Here is a 15,561-nt window from a genome sequence, read left to right as displayed (position 1 = left end):
TATATTTCCCATACACACAAAACGTCACCCCCAAACGTCTATCTCCCTAGATATGTGGTTCTCGCGCACTCACCTCACACACCACCCCACTGCAAACAAGCACACTTTGTCTCCTTGTGCACCACTCTCCTCTTTCTATCTCTCCCACATGCGGACCCGCCCCAGCTCTTTCACCGTATACATATATGTCGTGACTCTTTGTATAGCTCCCTAATGTATAATCGTTCTCGATTTCGCACATTGTTCTATACACCATCTATTCTAGATCTCTCATGAAGTCCCTACCACACACACGATGACTTGCTTCCCTTGCGTCTCCGTTCATAGGCCAATTTCGGACAACATCAACATTGTCTCCCTATCTATACGCCATTTATGGACACAAACGACCCCTCTCACCCCCTCTCTTCCTCTCACTCTCTCTCTCCGTCGCTAGCTCTTTCTTTCTCTCGCTCTCACACCCCTCTCCCACACACACACTCGATGTCTCTTCCAAATAGTCTACTCCCCCCGCCCGCACCCGTGCTATCTCGCTACTACACATGTCACACCATCCCCCCTTCCCTTATACTAGGTTTACATCATCAGTGGCCTCTCTACTCCACATACACTCTCTGCTTCTCACACACAAACGCGTGCACAAACACACAGACACGCACAAACACCCATTTACCTGGATCCTCATCTCTCCTCATGTTCGCATGTGTATCTCACACACTCACTCTCTAATTATGTATATGTGTCTCCACGTTACACAACACAAATCCCCATGTACATGTCTCTCTCTATCCTCCACACACATAGACACAAAGAATCTGTTATCATTGCCTCAGTCTCTAACATATCACACACGCACTCTCTCACTCTCTCTCTCTCTCTCGCAAACACGCTCAACAAGGGTTTCCCCGTGAATAAACTTACCGTCTATTCATGAACAGTCGTGGTAGTACGGCGAACACGAGACGTGAAAAAGAATAAATCTACACGTGCTTAGACCACCTAGTATGACTACTAGGACTAGAGCAAGCCAAAAAGCGCGCCGCCGTCACCCTCTCCTTGTCGGCGACGGGAAAATCTTTGTTTTACACAGTCGAGAAGTCATTGTGCTAAGGCCCCACGTGTCGAGGCATTGAATAGAATGTAGATGCTAGTTTATGGAAGCAAGTATCGATAATACATTTGTATCTCCATACTTATATTTCTTCTCTTATAAAAAACCGAGATGGTGATGATGGTACGTGTGCCATCTTGCAATATAGACCGTCGATCTATATCTGACGGATGGAAATTAAACTAAAAGATACCCGCACCCCTCTCCACATTTGCAGACAAGGCCTTCCCTCATTCATCCTTATCTCCAACAAACCTCACTGTTGAGCAATTAATAAAGGAAGCCTCTGGAACAAACTGGCCTGGTGGCCGCTGCTAGCGTCGTCAATCCCCATGCCTCCGCTCAGTCCGACCACCAACCACCACCACACCCCACTCCTCTTCACCTTATCTCATATTTCTCGAGATATCATTAGTTTTTACACATGGGATTACTCCCGCAAGGGTCAATCACAACAAGTGTTTTATAAAAAAATGCATCTTGATGTTCCGTGCAATGCACGGATCTTGCTAGTACTCCTACACAAGACTAAGTTGGTGATGCTGGTGTGTCTGCCTTCCGTCGTTTCTAACCATTAGATCTACATCTAATGATTGTGAGGTAAGTTGTTGCCTTTTGTCACCAACATCCCACTTGTCTACCAATTTGCAGAAAAACCCATTGTCGGAGTAATGGGCCATGGGTAGGCCAACCCGAGCCCCATAACCTTTCAAGACATCGGGGCAGGCTGCGCCCCTCAAGACCACAGGGCGAAGAGCCGCCTCCTGGGGGGTCTGCGGCAAGGCAGCCGACTGCCCGCACACGGCCGAGTCCCAGGGGCGACTTCTAGAGAAGCCGGCTTTGGGGAGTCGGCCGGCGACTCCAACAAACCGTGACCTCATCGAGGGGGACGGGGCAGGGGCACGGCTACCATGAAGCCCACTCCCCGCCCCTTACCAAGGGCAGGCATGGCTACAGCGCGCCGTACTGGGGAAGATCTCCCTGCGGCGTGGCACTGTTGCCCAGCCGGCCCTGACATCAGCACCACTGCACCTGGTCCTGCGCCCATGACGGCTTGTTTGTACGGCCTAGAGGCAGCGGGGCCCACAAGCCAGCGAGACCTCGGGAGAGGGCGGGAGAACCGCCAGTCGGACCCGTCGGAGTCGGCCCAGGAGAGTCGGCCGAGCCCTTCCCCGGGGCCCGCGCGTCATTAATCAAGAAGAGATGGGGAGTGGCCAAAGTGATCGCCCGCCAGGCGGCGGGGCTGTTTCCACGACCCCATGACCAAGCCTGCATCATCAGGAGCACGGCTACAGTGATCAGCAGCCGGCAAGACCTGCTCGCGGCGGACGCGGCCTGTCGGCTCCGTACCAGACCAGTCGGCGGGGCCCACCAGTCGGCGGAGAAGTCGGAGGTTGGAGACACTGACGGCTGGGCCCGCGCCCAGTCACATTACCATTGTACCCCTGGGGGGTAGGCCTATATAAACCCCCAGGACACCCATGCAAAGGGTTGGATCCCGATAGTTCTATACCATGCTAGATACAGGGAGAGAGCTAGCCTTGCCCTCTCCTACCACTCAAAACAGCTCAAGGAGCAACCTTGTAAACACTTGGCCTTAGTGATCATGCGGAGACCCCGCAGAGCAGCAGTAGGGGTGTTATCACCCCGGAGAGCCCTGAAGCTGGGTAAGATTCACCGGCGTGCATGTCTTCGCCTCATCCCGTTTCCAGGCACCGGCGACGTTCTACTCGCCCCCACCATGATAAGCCATCCGTTGGCATATGTCGCACCAAACCCCCGACACCCATAATTAGTATCTTAAAACCAACCACATCCCTCCCTGACCTCACCAAAACAGCCCAAGGAATATATTCTAATTGAAACATAATATATCTCTAGTGACATATGTATATCAAAATTAGAGTGTTTTGTACCAAGTTTGTGAATAAGTATTATTCTAATTGTGATTCGTTGCAACAGACATGAACATTGCTAGTATTTCCAACCATGCATTTCTTCTCCTAGTATTCCATAGTTTCGAGTTTTCCATCAAGATATTAGTCACTCATGGTTGATATTTACTTTCAATCATGTACACATATGCACTATGTAACTAGCCTTGCTTATTGGCTTCCAAAGCTTAACTTTCACTCCTACTTACAATATGTAGAGTATTTAACAAAAAACTACCACTTTCAACCAGCCCTAGGAGGAATCTATTGTACAAGAAATAGCAAAAACATACCCAAAATTTCTTAATCCATGCCAAAAACTACCTAGTACTCCTACCAATTAGGTTTGTTTTAACCCATTTATGACAGGGTTGGCCCACATGTCCGTGTTGACGAGGCAGCTTAAACCAACACATTTTGTTTGACCGTTGACACGAGGGACCCACATCTGACCTTCTATCATGTTATTCCCCCTCAAATCATTATTTTTCCTGAACATTACTTCAAACAGTACTGATGCGTGTTCGTCGGTGGCGCCGGTGATGAGCGAGTTGGCCGCCGCTCCGCCGGACGGGCCGGACGCCGCGCTGGCCTCCGCACGGGTTGGCAGGCTGGCCCGAGCGTGAATCACGAGCGAGCAAGCCGCAACGCTGGCCTTCGCTCGAGCCAGATGGCTGGCCTTAGTGCGGCGCGCGCGAGCAAGCCGCCACGCTGCCGTGCCAATCTAGCTAGCAAACCTTGCAGACAAGCAGCTGGACGGAGCTATCTTGGCTAGCTAGCGGCCGCGAGCGCCGAACGGAGCTGGCATCCGGGCTGCCGCAACATGGGCTCCGCACCGCCGGCGGTTTTCACCTCGCCTTCTGTCGGCGGCGGTAGCTGCGTCCCATGGCCGAGGATGACTAGGTGGACGGGCCGGAGGTAGGAGGTCACTCGAGGATTTTTGTTGGTAAGAGGAGTACAATGGTTGATAAGGTAGTATTATCTTAAGTCTGCCACGTATGCAAGTGGTAGTAGTTTCTTGGCATTTTAGTGGTTTCTTGCATTATTAGAGCAAGTACAATAGAGCTGAGTCAGCGGGCTATAAGAAATAAACTACTACTACATGTTGGCTATAAGATGGGCTGTAGATGACATGGCACTGGCTTATAGCCAGCAGCTGTCACGACCGGTTTTCCAATAAAAATATTTATTGAAAGACCGATCTTTTGATGTCCAGTGTGAGGAAAATCCTCCTCACCGGTAGACAGAACTTTGATACAATAAGCCAGTAGCATTAATATATTACAGGGGTTGAACTGAAGTCGCTCAACAATTATTACAAGCACGCCAAGAATTATACATATGGCGGATATGGCACAATGGTGGGGTGGCAGAACTACTGACTCGAGATAAAAGTGGTTGGTGGAGTAACACAGTGGAGTGGGTAGTAATACTACTACACTGGCGGTTCATCGAGCGTCGAGGTGAGGCTCGATGAATTTTGTTAGGTAGCGGAAGCGGATATAATACAGTGACCAACTCCAGGGTCGCGCGGGGCTGACTGGGACTCCTCTAAGCGTCGGACTCGCTATCGAACTCCTCATCCATGAGATCGCCTTCGTCAGCATCTGGCCAAATCAACAAGCCAGGTGAGTACTTTGAAAGTACTCGCAAGACAGTTCGGACAAAAGATATAACAAATGCATGCATGAATGCGTCATGAGTATTTTAACAGTGGCACATTAATTCGTAAAAACAAGACAGGTAAAAAGGGAGTCGGCGGTAGTCCGCTCGAAAACCCAACAAAATAACTGTAAACCCAATCGGGTGTCTGAAGCGACACCTCGATAGGAAGATAAATAAATAAAGCACGCCGCAGTCGGGCGTCTAGGCGACACCACATAAAGGGCTTTAAAGGAAATGCCACAGTCGGGCGTCTGAGCGACGCCACATAAAGGGCTTTAAAAGAAATGCCACAGTCGGGCGTCTTAGCGACGCCACATAAAGGGCTTTAAAAGAAATGCCACAGTCGGGCGTCTGAGCGATGCCACATAAAGGGCTTCAAAAGAAATGCCACAGTCGGGCGTCTGAGCGACGCCACATAAAGGGCTTTAAAAGAAATGCCACAGTCGGGCGTCTGAGCGACGCCACATAAAGGGCTTTAGCTCATTGTCATAACGTGTGAGGGTTAATGTACACAGGAAAAATATTCCACACAAGATGGTTAACGGGTTAGTCCATCACAAGAATAAACATTAACCGAACTTAACACTCCTTTAGCTTACCAGGGTTTCTGTCACCAAGACTGACAATTGACAAGATGAAAAGGACACGGAACTAGGTCATGGATAGGATGTTGTAATGGGAAGTTGACTCTACAGAGCTTGTACTAAAATACCCACAGCCAACGGATTTCCGTAGTCACGAGGGACTAGTTCCGTTTATGGTATTTCGGAAGAAACATAACTAACCAGTACACACCCATCCCACTTCACGTTGCCAGGAACCACCCTAGACAGCGTTCAAGAAAAACTTTGAGACGGGGAGATCACAATCTCAAATAGCATGGGATCAAATTTATATACGCGCGCTCTAAGGGGTGCCCCCCTCTCGGTCCCAACCGGAAACACCCATGCCCCCTGACCAGATGAAAGGCTTTAATCCAGGGCCATGGAACCTTCATCTCGGCCTCTCAATTTGGTGTGTACCAGGGAAGTGGTTTGCATCTTACTAGGCCATATCCCTTGCGGGAAACATGTGGCAGTACGGGAAAAGGAATGAACGGGAGTTGATACTGGATTCAAAAATATACTGGCATAAGACTGGCATGCTACAACACTACCATCTTACCCATTTTCATGCCACCACGTGGCCATGCAACCTCATTTCCATGAACTCATGGATTCCCGAAACTCACTTGTCTCAGCTTTTCACGAAACAAAATTTATCGGGATGCTTATGAACATGACATGAAATTATTACTGTAAACATGCCAAGACACTTATCATATCAAGAGTTCAAATATGCTTGCCTGGTTCAGAGTAGTCGGAGCCTAGCTCGGTGAAGTTCGCGGTCCCGTCACCTCCTTCGGTGTCTACGGTATAAAGAAACATACGCGCTAACGTAAATACCGTGAGGTGCACAAAATTATTCCAAATATTTTTCAAATAAATCTGATAAAAAAACTAGACAAAATTCTAAGGAGGACAAAAAAAGAATCAATCAAAAATACTTTTTTGTTTAAAAGTTATAAGGGTTTTAGTCTAGGGACTCATCTGTAATGAAACAGAAAGTTCCCAGGGGATAACTTATAAAAATAGAAAACGATTCGATTGAAAATACGCCGGCCTAGAGGGGTGACGTACTTTGGCAGAAGACGCCTTCAGAAAATAGTTCGTTTAAAAAGAACTGAGAGGCTGACGGGCGGGTCCCACCCGTCAGGTTTGAATTTTCAAACGGGGAACGAAGCTCGTCGGCGCCCGAGAGCCGCGGTGGTCGCCGGCGGCGATACACGGCGAGGCAGGGAGATCGGAGAGTACCTCCGTGTTCAGGGCGCCATTCCGCGTCTGTGGGAGGTGGTGGTGGTCGCCGGCGAGTACCACGTCGGCGGCGACGCTGGCTCCGGCGGACGGCGATTCGGGTGGTTGTGGACCTCGTCGGAGAGAGCTGTGAAGATCAAATTGGAGTGGGGGTTAGACTCTTAGTTGCTCGAGAGGGTTGCTGATGAAGTTGGGGCGCCGGAGACGGCCTCACCGGAGCGAATCGAGGTGTAGGCCGAGGCGGAACGGGGCGGCCGGAGTCGGGGAAGAAGGGCCCCTCGAGGCTCCTCCAGTGGCCAGGCAGGGTCTAGTGTGATGGTGGAGTTGTGCGGGGGCGAGAGCAGGCTTGGGGGTGCTATATATAGCCGGCCCGAGTCGGTTGCCGCGAATGGATAAGTCCGGCGAGGTGATTACGGCGGTGCCGTGGTTGCACGGGAGGGTTTTGAGGTTGAGCGTCGTCGTGGGCGTTCCCTGGTTCCGTTTAGGTGCTAACCGCGTCGGGATTTGGTTGCTTAGGGGGAGTTCGACGGAACGGGGCGACGCGGGCCCGTCGGCGGCAGGGAGCACGCTCTGTGCGTGCCGCGCCACGGCGACGGTGCCGCATGCGTGCGCTGGCAAGGAGATGGCCACGTGGAGCTACCAGGAGGATTGGGCGGCGCCGAACGGCGTTGAGCCACCGTTCTGCTCCTTGTCGGCCGCTACGGTGGTTCGGCCGCCGCAAGACACGCCGGCGCAGGCGGGCCAGGGTGCCACCGACGCCAGGAAGGCGCCAAGCGCGCGTGTGGAGCTCCGGACAAGCAGGCCAGGCGGCGAGCAACGTGCCAAGGGCACTGTGGACATGTGACTGAATCTCTGACGGAGAACGACACTGCAAATTCTGAATTTACTGAACATGAACAAAAATAGTGCACGCCAAGTGTTCGACAGAATGATTCTGGCCTCTAGGGATTTTTCCTTGAGCTGATTTTTGGTGGAGTGGTCTCTCATTGCAACTAGAGGTTGTCCGAATTTTGGTGGAATTTTTGGGGAAGTGTAGATATGAATTTCACCAAATTTGGCAAATCTGGTCCAAACTTGCAGTGAGTGAAATTTGAAAAATTTGAAAAGAAGAAGAGTGGATCAAGATGGTTCTAGGTTATGGGTACTAAGGACTATCCAGGGGAGTTGGTTTGGGCTCAAGGATCAAAGGCATTAGGGTACTTGCTTTGTAAATCCCTTAGGGGAGTTGGTTTGGGCTCAAGAATTATTTTGGAAAGAGAAATAATTGGAATAAAATCCAAAAATGGATTTTATTAGTTTGGACAGAAAGTTTGGGTTGTTTCAAAATGGATGGAGAGGTTTTGAGGGGAGTTTTACCACAAGAGGCATGGTAAAACAAGAATGGATCAAAACCAAATAAAATCCCAAAACCAAAAGGTTTCCTTTAGAAGAAAACTCAATCCAAGAAAATGTTTTTAGAGGGCAGACTTAGAAGAGGGTTTTTAAGAATGGTTTAAATGACCTTCTTCAAACCAGGCAAGGCTCTTTCTGAAAAAAAAAACCACAAAAATTTTGGAGTGTCACAACAGCTGGCTATACTATTAACCATGCTCTTAGGGGTTTCTTGTAAGGAACAATGTACGTACTACTAGCGATAAAAGGCGATTCTAGGTTGCGTTGTACTCCAACGAGTACTACTAGTGGTTGCGGGAGTGTATACCTCGTTTTGTGGGTTCGATCCCGGCCGAACGCACAGCAGCCTTTTTTAAAATAGTATACTATCTGGATACATCACAGAAATGGATGTATCTAGAACTAAAATACATCTAGATACATCCATACCTGCGACAAGTAATTCGGAACGGAGGGAGTACTACACTTTGCTGCGAGCCAATATTTTACACGGGTAGTTTGAGTTTTGAAGTCAAATGGACGTGCGGCCCCACAATCTGGGTGCACTGGAGTCTGGATAGCCTAGCCACGTGAACGGGTTTTCCTTCCCAGCATCCCGTGGCTCGCGTGCTCGCCCTAGCCGCACCTCGCTTGCAACTTCCAGCTAGTAGCATATTTAAACTAGCGCCTCCCAATTAAGCCCGAGGAGCCGAAAAAGCCTGGCGGGGCATTGGGAACTGTGCAATATGGCTCTATACGTAAAGTGCTCTACTACTACTCTGTAGCTTGTGGCGTTGCATGCATGGACTTCACTCCATTATCGGCTCTACTATAAAAGAAATTCCTCTTGACGTGTTTTTTTTGAAATGGAGGCAAAAGCTTTGCTTCATCTCATTCATAAAGAAGGAACTACTAACAAAGTTCGACGAGATCCATTACACCTCCACAAATGGAAGCAAAAAGCCTAGTCTCGCTGTATCAAATAACTCAAATGTTCTGCCCCCGCAGTAACCGTCGCTGATAAACAGGCTGCTAGTGTGTGCGTGAGAGGAGCGGCTGAGTAGGCCAGCTACGTGAGAGGAGCGGCTGAATAGAGCACCGAGAGTACCCACCAGGCCACTACGCAGGTGTACTTCCCCTGCATTGATAGTACAGCGAGAGTACCCACTATACAAGACTATACTAGAAGTACAGTACTCCCTCCTTTCCGGTTTATAGGGCTCATCTCAAAATTTTAGTTTTTCCATTTTATAAGGCTCAATTTGGTTGTTTCCCATCACATGTTCAGATTCCAAGGTGCATTAAATCATTGCATGCAAGTATTAAGAGAAAATTGACCAATGAATGTAATTTATGCATGCATGCATTGCAATTAATGCATTGGTAAACATACTTTTTTGAGGAAAACAAGAGCATTAATTGGGTGCTTTTTTGAGGAGTAGTTGAGAAAAGTAGTACTAGTACTGCTACAGTACGAGTATGTACTCCTCTGTCACATAATGTACGACATTTTTTGACACTAGTTGGCGTGTACAAAAAATGGCAAAAACATACCCAAAATTTCTTAATCCACGCCAAAAACTACTACCTAGTGCCAAAAATTTCTTACTAGTGCTATTATTTACAGTATAATGCAATCACATAACGTTCCATAATGCTAATACTAGTACTCCATTGTACAAAAAACTACTACCTAGTGCCAAAAATTTCTTACTAGTGCTATTATTTAGAGTAGTAAATAATAGCCTCACCCCGTCGCTGAGGAACGATCTACAGTTGGAAGGGACGAGGCCCTGCAGTTACTACGCTCTTATGTCCTCCTCGCCAGTTCCCCTCCCCCCGAAGAGAAGGCAGTTCATCGCTGCTCCCATGGATTCGCCAGGCGGTTCTCCTCCTCGTCGGGGCCGGGAGACCTTGGACGACGATTCTCTGGGAGAAATCGCACGCCGCTCCGACGTCCTCACCGCCGCAAGACTCGGTGCTTCCTACACCAACTTTTTCAAGACGCTGCTTAAACAGGCTTGGGAAAAGGCCATGCTTGTTGGTCTTCCATGCATCCTCGAGGAGAAGGTTCTTCTATGGGACAATTCTTTGAACAGTCCACCGCTCCCTGGCCGTGGTTGCACGTTGACTCCTCTAGAGTTGACGACGTTGAGAGGTAGTCGGATTTTGTCTGATGAGCAGGTCAGTAATGGAGTTTGATCATGTAGTACTTAGTTATTCCATTTCCATCCTGTAATTTCTCCGCTGCCCACCGTCTTATATATAGGTCTGGGTTGGTGCCAACGAAGATTGGCTTGCATACCTCCGGCCAGATACCACCATGATTTTGCACAACATCCACAGCAGTGCGACCGTTCCGGTAGACCCCTTCTCCACCATTGGGATCGGCCTTCTGGACTGGCTGGGCAAGAATACGTATGATGATGCCTACATGAGATTGAAGAAGATAGCACTTGCGGACCCGCCGACAAAGCGACGCGGCTATGACGATTACTATCTCATCGCGGTGTTCGACATAAGGATTGCCATCAATGCAGGAGGCAGTAACGGCAGAGGCTGGCGCATGTTGGCGGCGGCAGATTTGTACCCCTACATGTTCGAAGACGCTGTGCGCCATCTAGGCCGCATCTTCGCGGTGACAAGCCAGGGGACTTGTTTCATCTAGTTGACATCCTACGGTACGGGAGATACAAACGGAATGCACAAACCATCATTTGCATCCCTAACGGTACTCCATTATTTTGTAGGGACCAGTCATCCCCCGATCAAAATAAGATCGCCGATCCTGGATGTGCATTTGCATCCGCGATTTGGTCTAACCTGGAACCTTGTAGCTGACTTTGGCATATTGGGATCAACTATCTTAGCAGTCGTTACCCATGGTACCACTGATGTGCAACATGGTCACATAATCTACCACGATCGGACCGCCACCATCTACCCAGGTATTCCATTTTTTAACCCTCTCACCTTCTCTTTCATTGTTGTACTAGTAGTATACTTTGTAGTACTAGTAGGAGTACTTTTTACCTTGGAGGACGCGTATAGCTAGCTAGGCCCTTGAAGACTTGACCCACTAGCTGCCACCATTTTTGTTTTTCCATGTCTTACCATCTCATCCATGTAGCCAAGAGTGGCTATATATAATAAGTCGGTTATTTTACTTCCTCTATACCAGAGTAGTACTATTTGCTGCACAGTATTACTGACCGCCACATTTGAGCACAACATTATTATGCATGGACCTTGACTATGTACGTCACCATGTGTCCAGATCTGGGATGTCGCGTGTACCAGATGAACGGCGCTGAGTTCGACCCCCGTGATGCTACGTGGGTGCCGAGGAACACTCTTGGAGAGTACTCGCTTTTCATCGGGGACAGCTACCCCATTGTGAAGCGGATGCCACCTTCCGTGCACGACACGGAAGGCCTGCCGTTCATGAAGCATGGTTGTGTCTTCAGTGCGCACCGCCGAATGAACGACATGCTGGGACACGCTATCCCTGATTTATGCCGCTTCAGCTTGGATGAGTCTCCATCATGTGGAACCGGACTAGAAAGCTGCGACAATGATTCCCATTGCCCACCGCTATGGATCATGCCATCCATGAAGAACACCTGGGACTGGAACCTGGAGGAGGACATGTAGCCCATCTATAACGTGTAAGTGGAGTACGGTAATTGTGAACGGTAGCGCTGTGAATATATGTAGACTAGTCGTGCACAAATTTATCACATGAGTTGGAGATGAACTTGTGTGGCATACTTGCATTTGTCCTTTAGAATTTATTACTAGTAAATGTGTTATGTCTACGTGCAACTTGTGTGGTTGTTGCACGGGCTCCAACACGCTCTTTGAGAAAAAAAGGTGGCACAGCTTTGGATATACGTGACGTGGCGGCATCATACAGTAGCATCGTTCGCTATAGATGTACTAGTACACTCCTACTAGGACGACAACTCCTATAAAACCTTGCGCTTGGCTCTTTGCCTCTTCGGGAGGTTCAACAGTTCGTACTCGTGTGAACCTTGCACTTGGCTCTTCGCCTCTTCGGAAGGTCCAACAATGATGATACTACATTACAATATGCTTCTGGCAATCTGACACCGATTGAACTGTTGCACGTCCACCGCGAGGGAAAGGGCGAGGGAGAGGGCGCTGTAGTCAAAACCCTCTCCTCGTCCTGCGAACCACCGCGCGCGTGGGCGAGGGAGAGGTGTAGTAAGCAAGCTTCTCCTCATTCAGCGAGTTGATGGGACACATCAAAGCAGTACTAATACTACTAGTAGTAGTCCATACTGCGTCCTTTCCGATTAATATGGCTTAATTTGAAACGAGAAAAATACACTGGCGGTCAACGTATGTAACAGTACGCTCTTTACGGTCACTATATATAGTTTTGCGGCGATTATGCGATCACTAGCTCATCGTAGAGCACCGTATTGCACCCTACTGACCGGCCACATAGTCGACGTGGCACTTTGTTGACTGGTTAAATTGTCACCTGGTTTCTGGGTCCCACCTGTCAGTTGGCAGAGCAAAGAAATCAGTTAAACAAAACTTTACGCGGGCGCTACACGAGTCCAACCCTTGCGCGCGAACCGCCCTGGCTGTGTATGTGAGTGCATGCACGTGTCCTCCCTCAGTCTTCCAACAAAGAGTGTACTACATGATGTACATCTACACTTCCAATGCATTTAGCCTTTAATCTACTAAATCGATATTGATTGACTAATGCATCAACTTGTGCTATGGGTATAGGCTACATGTCTATCCTTAATTACAACATGCAACGGCCTTCATTTAATCTTCTTATCTCAATGGTCGCATGCACACATAAGTCTGCTACTTTTGGGCGTTAATTATGCCCTGGTCAATGTGTAAATCTCTAAATGTACAGTCTTTCACGGACGTAGGGAGTAGGTTGAGCACTTGAGCGTGAGCGTGTGTGTTGCGTCGTGTGCTGTGTGCCGCATGGATGCGTGAGTGTTGCGTGTGTCCATGTGTACGTGTGAGTGTTGCATGTTGCATGCATGCATGCATGGGGCTTACTCCCTCCCATTGACAAGTTCATATTTCAAGCTTCATCTGTTCCCTCCATATGGTGATACTCCCTCTGTTCCCAAATATAGTACAAAGTTGAGTCATCTATTTTGGAACGGAGGGAGTAGTACGGAGTAAAAGCCTCCCTCTGTTCTCAAATATGGAGTATTTGTCTTTCTACAGATTTCAACAAGTGACTAGGTACGGAGCAAAATGAGTGAAGTGAGCATAGAGGCATAGGGATACTGTAGAAAGGAAGTCCTCGCGATCCATTTATTCCCCATCTCAGTCAGAGAGAACTATTCAACTAGTCTTCGCAGTGAAGTGACAATACACGCTGCAGCAGATGGGACACGTAATTAATAAGCTGAACTAGCGTGTTGGTGTTACTAAATCAGCCTTACCAAGTACTGCCATCATGTTTGCCAGTAGAGCACGCTTCCTCAAATACGCCTACGCACCTCTGTCCTCCATTAACTGACATGTGGCCCCTGTTGTGGTAGACCCACATGTCATCGGTGTAACTATTTACACTCCGAAGGACGGTATATCCTGGTAGTAGTACTAGTAGAATTGAGATTGAATGCACTTTCTTCCCTGTCTTCCAGTCTTCTTCCTCCTCTCTTCCACATCGTCGGCCGCACACCATTTACCCCCGCTCACTGCTCGCCCGCCTGCGCCATCTTCCTTGGTAGCTCGCGCGTACCATATCCCCCCGCTCACTGCTCGGCCACACGAGGAGAAGCTTCTTCGCTCGCCCGCCCGGATCCACTTCCCCGCTGGCTCGCAGGCACCGAAAACCCCAATGGTAGAACCGACTGACACGCAGAGCCGCGATTGGAATTCCCTCCCCGATGTTCTCTTGGAGCAGATCTGTAGTCGTATGGACCTACTCAGCACCGTCTGTCTGGCCGCATGCTCGGTGTCTTTGTACCATCTACTCGTCTGCAACTGGTCGGCTCTTTTCAAGACACCCTGCTTGCTGATGCTCGATCCTCGCAGGTGGCCCAGACACCGACTTGACGATCCAACGGAGGTTGTCGTGGTGCCCCTCGACATGCTACCACTACCCGTCCACCTTCCCTTCATGCGCGGCCACTACTGGGCGGGCATGAAGGCCAACTAGGTCGTCCTCATCCACCAATCTGGTAGTCCATGGCGTCTCGTGGATATCTACACCCAGCGAGAGATCACACTTCCATCTTTGGATACCGCCTCCATCGAGCCTCGCGGCCCGCCGGACACTCATGCCTACTACGCACGAGACGTGTGAAGCTTTTGGCTCGACCTCTGTTTGCAGAAAGTTGTAATCTGCGAACTGCCCACACCATCAGAAGACTGCATGGATTACAAGCTCATTGCCTTGTTCAACAAGGGATTAGTCTATCTGGAATCCGGTCGCCATACATGGTTATGGCTCATCATTAATCCTATTGAGGAAACATTTCTGTCTGATGCTATAGTGCATGATGGCATCGTTTACGCGGTCGACGCACAGATTGGCTACCTATACTAGTGGAATCTATCATTGTGTAATTTTTCTATCTCATCTCATATTTACCTTATGAATATGACTGCCTGTTCATTTGTTACAAATTTAGAATGCATAGCATGTCTATAACCACATCATTGCTATATGTTCCTCTCATTTCCTAGATTTTTATGACCACACATGTTATTGTTAGAGTTGATATGAGAACAATTGGCATATAATGATTGTTCGAATACATATTATGAGCATAACATCATGATTGCTATATGTTACTCTTGTTTACAAGATTTTATAACAACGCATGTTATTGCTTAGAGTTGATATGAGAACAGTAGTAGTAAGTGCTATGGTAGAATATGAGTAGGGTGCTGTCATAGCTGTTTTCCTCTCATTGTTACATGATGTTTGAACCATGACATATTGCTAGAATATGAAAGCCATTGGCTTATTTTTTAACTTGGGGTATGATTATGACCACGGCATTGCAATTCTCTGTCTATGACATGTGTCACTGTTATAATAATCTTAATTCCACACATACTCTGAACATGATTGTTTATTTTTGTCCTTTTGGTCTCCAATTTGAATTGTTGCAGCAGACGCAAATGCGCTGGCCTTCATGATTCCAGGACCTGGAATCATACCAGCCGATGGGTGGTGGTTTATCGCTCATTCAGCTGACGGCGGTCATTTGATGCTCATTCGCACGTACCAAATTGACCAAACCATTACATCAAACCACATGCAGTACAATGCGTGGGGCGTTCGTGACATTGATGGCTATGGCTGCTTCGTGTTCGAGAAAGATCCCAGCTCCGTTGGGCCAGGCGTATTCAACTGGAGGCGGGTTTAGAGCCTCGGCAACCACTCCTTGTTCCTCGGGCTCAATTATCCGATCATCCAACCAATCATCCATCATATCACCGGCGATGATTACTGTGCTATGCAACTTTTGTTGGGGAACGTAGTAATTTCAAAAAAATTCCTATGCACACGCAAGATCACGGTGATGCATAGCAATGAGAGAGGAGAGTGTAATCTACGTACCCTCGTAGACCGACAGCGGAAGCGTTATGACAACGCGGT

This window comes from Triticum urartu, chromosome 5, assembly GCF_003073215.2.
Source record: "Triticum urartu cultivar G1812 chromosome 5, Tu2.1, whole genome shotgun sequence".
Lineage (NCBI taxonomy): Eukaryota > Viridiplantae > Streptophyta > Magnoliopsida > Poales > Poaceae > Triticum > Triticum urartu.
The sequence above is the reverse complement of the archived record's forward strand: the minus strand, read 5'-3'. Positions refer to the sequence as shown.